This window comes from Anser brachyrhynchus (genome assembly GCF_964034855.1).
Source record: "Anser brachyrhynchus genome assembly, chromosome: 27".
Lineage (NCBI taxonomy): Eukaryota > Metazoa > Chordata > Aves > Anseriformes > Anatidae > Anser > Anser brachyrhynchus.
The window spans coordinates 697,205-703,318 of record NC_137720.1 but is presented as its reverse complement, the minus strand read 5'-3'; positions in this window follow the sequence as shown (position 1 = coordinate 703,318).

Sequence of the window (6,114 nt, the reverse complement as noted above, 5' to 3'; positions counted from 1 at the left end):
GCGCATCCTGCCGAAGGCTGCGCAGTTGTTCCTGCCCCTGGCAGGTGTTCAGACACCAGCGCTGCTGCCAAACCAGGCAGGGAGCGTGGCCAGCTGCAAATTTAGGCTTCATTTTTGGAGCCCTTCAATCACTGGCCATCTGCCAGGTTTGTTATTTGTTAGTCTCTTTAAGTGTTGTTTTTTTTTTTTTCCCAAGTGAATTTCAAGCTGGCAAGAGGAGCCAGCAGAGGGAGCTTGGCGGGGGCCCATGGGCATGAGGCAGTGGCGTGGGCTGCCCTGCCCAGGAGACCCTGGGCGGCAGGACAGAGGCTGCAGCATGGCCGGATGAGCCCTCGTGCCAGGAAACCTCGAGTTTCGCCTCAGCTGCAGTGGGAATACAAGCGAAAATCCCAGCGCCCCGCAGCCAGCAGGTCCAGCCCTGCCTCCCCCTTCCCCAGGCCCAGCCCTGCCGCTGCCCCGCTCTGTCCCTGCCCTGCGGCCCCTCCGCACATGGCTTCGCGGTGAGAAGCCTGTGTCCCTGGGCTGGAGCCCCCGGCTGGGCAGGGGGCTGTAACCCCAGCCTGTGAACACTGACATGCCTGCCCGAGCCCAGGGCTGAGGCTGGGCCTGACCCGCACCACGCCGGGCCCTGCAGACACATCCAGGTGCTGTGTGCCCACCCCACGCTGCGCGGGCACCCCCCACGTCGCAGCTGCAGCTTTGTGCTCAGACAGGTTGCAGTAGCTGAGCCCAGGGGTGCCCCAGCTCCCCAGGGCCAGCCCCAGGGCTCCCCACACCCGGCCATGGTGCCACAAGAACTGTGGGGAGCGTGCGGGCGCTGGGTTGGGGCTGTTCCTGGGGCTGGCGGGCAGCCACCATGGCGCCTGTGAGCTGCACAGCAGGCAGCTGCCCCCAGTCCTCCCGGCCTGTGCAAGCCCAGTCAGCAGTGATTAGGAAACAAAACAAAATAGGGGCAATTTGCAAGGGAAGACATTGCTTTTCCACCTTGGAAACCTGAGCTGTAGCTCCATTTCCCTCCAGAGAAGAGAAACAAAGGCTTTCAGAGGGAAGGGCCAGGCAGCTGCCTCAGAGGGCCGGGAGGAGAGGGGTCACAGGCCCTCGGGCTTCCAGAAGCACAGAGGGCAGGGGCCATGGGGCAGGGGCCAGGACAGGATGGGGATGGCTAGGAGGGGTCAGCAGGGCAGGCCAGTGGGGAGGGAGGCAGCCTGCCAGGCTCTGTGTCCTCCCCCCCCCCCCCATGCTTCCCAGCGCCCTGCTGCCTTCCCTGCCATTGTTCGGCAGCCCCAGGGGTGAGGCTGCCCTTCCTCCTGCCTCCTGCCCCCATGTCCGCACCCCACTGCCCCGCAGTCGATGCCCATGCCAAGCTGCTGGGACGGGTGTCACAGCACCCCAGGGACACGGGGCCGGGCACCTCCCCTCCCACAGCATGCACAGCAGCCCCCAGTGCCACGGCTCCAAGGCCCAAACGAGCCTGAAAGAGCCAGGGGAAGCAATGAACAGTGCTTTAGGCAGGGCTGTCACTGCAAACCAGAGGGCTTGTTGTGCAGGGCTTCATTAAGATAACAGTCTCGGTATGAGGATGAGCTCCCTGGTGAGGTGCAATTTGGAGAACTTGAATGGGGACTCCAAAATTGAATGCAAAGAAAAAGATTAAGATCGGTATTTATCCCTTTTTTTTTTTTTTTCCTTTTTCCTTCCTACTGGAGCAAAAATATTCCTGTTTATTGCTATAAACCCTGAGGAGCTGTATGGTAAACTCCCAGTGGGAGTCAATGTCTCAAGAGATCAGAGGTCCCGAGAACATCCCCTTGCCAAATTTACAGTTACTGTTAGCTCTAATCAGCCTTGTTTATCTCTCTCTGTGATGGTATTTGGGAAACTAGCACAGGTCAAACACAGGACAGAGTCCTCGATGTTACCAGATATCTGTAATCTACCTTCAGGTCACACACGGAGATGGTTCATGGTGTGGATACCTTCCCACCGCCTTTTTCTGGAGCCTGGCCTGGGGCTCTTGCTTATCTGTGCCATTACTGCGCACAGGTTAGCGGAGCCGCCCGAAGAAGCCCAGCGGTGCCGCAGGACCCTGCACGCAGCGAGGGCCAGCGCTGCCCGCCTGGCCGCAGCCCCCACCGCCCCAGCTGCTCGGCCCCTGCCGGCCCCTGCGCACCAAGCAGGAAGGCTGCGACATCTGTGCGCTCAGACTTTCCTACTGTATATTCTTCCTAAGAAAATAAAGCATCACTGTCCTATTAATTATGTGAGTTATGGAGCAATATTTTTCCCAGAGTCACCTACTGGTTCACATATTATTTTTCCAGGCAGCTTAGCCAGTAGCCTGGCAACACGGTGACCTTATGCTCTGCTCAGCTTTGAGCATTTTATTAGCCACACTGGACTCTCTCCACCGCTCCATATTTCTGAGCCCCTCATTAGTGCAATTAATAAGCTGCTTCTGTCAATTCAATCAAATGCCAGGCTCGACAGCAGTAGAAAGCTTTGGCAGACCAAGTAGGGGAGATTCTGGGTAGCATTGGGAAATTGCAGGAAACCTTTCATCTCCCTCAAGGAACCGAACAAGAATGGAATTGTGGGATTGGGATTCTCTCAGGTCATGTTTATTTATCAGTGGCTCGTTAGTATAATAAATCAGGTCCCCTGTCACTTTGAATGAAGTCATGGGGTTGCTGGAAGGAACTTGGCAGAACACCTTGATATTATTAGTGATGGTGCAGACAAAGCCTCATGAAAGACGATGCCCTGGCTGGGGTGCTCAGGCACCCTCACATGCTCACGCTCGTCCCTGCACCCCGCTGGCAAAAGGCAGCCAGCCCGCAGTGCCGCGGTCATCCCAGGGCAGAGCTCGGGGGCCACGGTGAATTTGGGACGCACCGCACGGCACAGCCGCAAGGTGCCCGCAGCACCAGTGCAACTGTGTGCCACAGGTACGTGGCAGAGAAGGATGCTTCTCCTTCTCCCGCTGCCAGCTCCAGGAGACGTGTTTGGTGGGACATGTCCCCGTCCTGGCCCTGCTGTCCTGCTGCCCCAGCACGCTGCCAGGATGCAGACAGGGCACTGCAGAGCACTCGGCAGGCGGTGCGGGCGCTGGTCCTCCACTGGCAGTCATGTGTACCGTACACATGTGATGGCATTTTGCCTTTCACACCTCTCTGCGTCCTGCCAGACTTTGCCCTGGCTCTGACGTTGATGTGCTCTTTGGATCCCGCACCGGCTCTGGGAGCTCCCATGGCCGCAGCGTGAGGGGGCCTCAGGGTCGCGGGCAGGACCCCGCCGCGGGGCGGACGGGCGAGAGAAGGCCCCAGGCTCACACAGCTCTGCCGTTACAGTTGGCTGCTCTGATCCTGATCGTCACCAGTCCCTGAGTCCTCTGAGCAGGACCTGCCAGCAGCAGGGGACCAGGGGATGGTTTTGCAGAGCCTTTGGCTTGACAACTCCCCCTGTGCTGGGCCCCTGGCCGGGGTGAGCATGGTGCGGTGCTCTGACGGAGGTGCTGGGGAGTTCATCGGTATCCTTGCCCAAATCCGGCGCTTTTCCACACAGGAGAGCAGAGCCATGGGGTGACTCCTATTCTACTGCTGGAATTAATCCTGGGTGGCACTGAGGAAGAGCCATGACTGGTCCAAATTAGAGCAGCGCCACAGGTGTATGGCCCAAAAACGTTCCTAAAATAATCTTCCCCAGGAAATCCTTTGATCTAATCTGGTAATAGAAATGTAAATCTGAATAAAAACAGATCTTTTAAAATATTGATTTACATTTAGTTTAAATATAGCTTAAAGGTTATGATATAACAGCTGTATTTTATTGTTCAGTTTATGACAGTATTTGATCTCCATGCTGGGATAAATATTGAACTGCTCCTAATTTGTTGCTCATAAAACCCGACTTAGGGAGAAAGTTCACTCCCAATTTTACAGCCTGACCAGGGCCTTCACTACCACTGAAATGCCACGCAGTGCACCAGGGCTGCCTCAGGCAGGCAGGGTTGCCCGACACCACTGTGCACTGCGGGAGCCTTCTCCAGGCTGACCTGTCCCCATCCCCATCCCCGTCCCCGTCCCTGTCCTCTGTGCAGCACCCCATCGGGAATGGCTTGAGAAGTGCTCTGGGCCATAATCACCCCGCTCATTAGCAATCTTGACTCTGGCTGACCCATACATGTTCAAGGAAACAAGCATAACCACTGGAAAGGGAGGGAGAGGAAGGGCTGTAGGTGTTGGCCACATGTCTTCAGAGCCTGAGCCGGGCTCCAGCTGAAGATGCTATTATGTTGCAGTCATTTCCCTGGAAAAACAGGCTTGGAGATCTCCTCACTGTTCCTGGGAAGTGCTTTATGACCAGGAGGGTGTGGATTCATGGCTGGGGCAGCCACAGGAGGCTGCAGGGCTGCGTGTTTGAAGCTTTTGCTGTTACTTTACAAAGATGTCATGAATGATACTGTGAACGACTCGAGAGATGAGGCAAACGCAGACACCAGAAAGCGCTTTAATGTCTGCCTCTGCCATGCAAGGAAGTTGAGCTAAGATCTGCAAATCAAAGGGGTCCATTGCAGACATAAGTAGAAAACGTGGAAGGCAGGCAGCAGACGCTGCACACAGCACTGCTCATGTCAGCAGGGGCAACCAGTGGGTGCTGCCGCTCCGTGCAGAGCACCGGCAGAGCTGCAGCCCTGGGGCACAGCGGGCTGGGGAAGGTGGCTGAGCAGAGAGCACAGAGGGTGCGGCCCAGGCCAGGAACAGCAAACGGCAATGCGTTCATGCAGAACTGCAGTTCTGCTTCTCCCTGCTCCATTGTGGCAGCAGCTGATGGGGTGCCAGTGCCCGGCTCCCACAGCACACTCTGCAGGACCAGGGGTTGTCTCCGTGCGTGCTCTGAGCCGGACCTGTGAGCCCTGGCCAGGCACACGGCCTCTGTCCTCTGGACTTTGCCACCCCTCTTTGAGGGGCTGTTTGCGGGCAGGGTGCCTGCAGGACATCGGGAGCCCAGCTCTCGGTGCGGGCATGGAGCGTGCTGCTGCATCCCGGCGGTGCTCAGAGGGGCCCTGGTGCTGCCAGCCCGCAGCGCTCTCCCCTTTCTGCAGGCCAACCTGACTGCCCCCAGCCATGCGGGCCACGGGCACACGGAGCTGTGGCTGCCCACCAGCATCTCGTGCCTTGGGGCCGGGCTGGGGCTGCCACCCTGGGGAGAGGCTGGAGGAGAAGGGGCCGCCCCACCGAGACCCCAGCCTGTGGCCCGGCCTCGCTCCTTGGCCAGCGCCATGCCGTCAGGAGGGCGGGTCTGTGCGTGAGGGAGCCCCCGCCGCAGTGCCAGGCCTCCCCATGGCTTCTCAGGCCAGGCCCTACAAGCCACTTGCATCTTTTTTAAATTTTCACAAAGTCTGGCCTGAACACACCATCGCCTGAGGATCCCGTGGATTCCCTGTCACCGCTCGCCGTGTGCGTGGCAGCACACGGGGGGACACCCCGCCGTCCCTCTCGCACCCCGCAGGGGACCCTGCTGCATCCCCCCCGCGCCCACCCCAGGAAGGCCAGTACTGCCCCCTCCCTCCTCGTCTTCCCTCCAGCAGCGGGGGGCTCGGCGCCTCCTTAACCCCCGTTTCCTCTCCCAGCTCCCCTTGACGCTGAGAACGACGGGGCTGAGGGCGGCAGGGCGACATCCTGCGCCCCCATCCTCCGGCCCGCTCCCCTCCCGGGCACGGCCGGGGTACCCGGGGACCGGAGGGGCACCGGGGCGAAGCCGCAGCGCTGCATTTCGGGCCCCCCCCGGTACGGGCCCCCTCCCCCCCCCGGCCCAGAGCTCCGCGCTGCGCAGCGCCCCAGGCCCGGCCCGGGCTCCTCCGCCGGGGCTCGCGTGCCATCCAGCGGCCAAGGCCCGGCCCGGCGCAGGCTGAGCCCTCCCGGCAGGGCGGCCGGGGACAGGGAGAGCCGCGCCCGGCCGCAGCCACGGCGGCCCCGGGGGTTCGGGGGGCCCGCCGGGGCGCTGGGAGAGCCGGAGGGAGCCCGGCGGGAGGGCAGGGCCCCCGGACACAGCGGGCGTGGGGAGCGGCCCGGCAGTGAGGGACGGCCCCCATGAACGTGCCGATGGGGGCCGCCA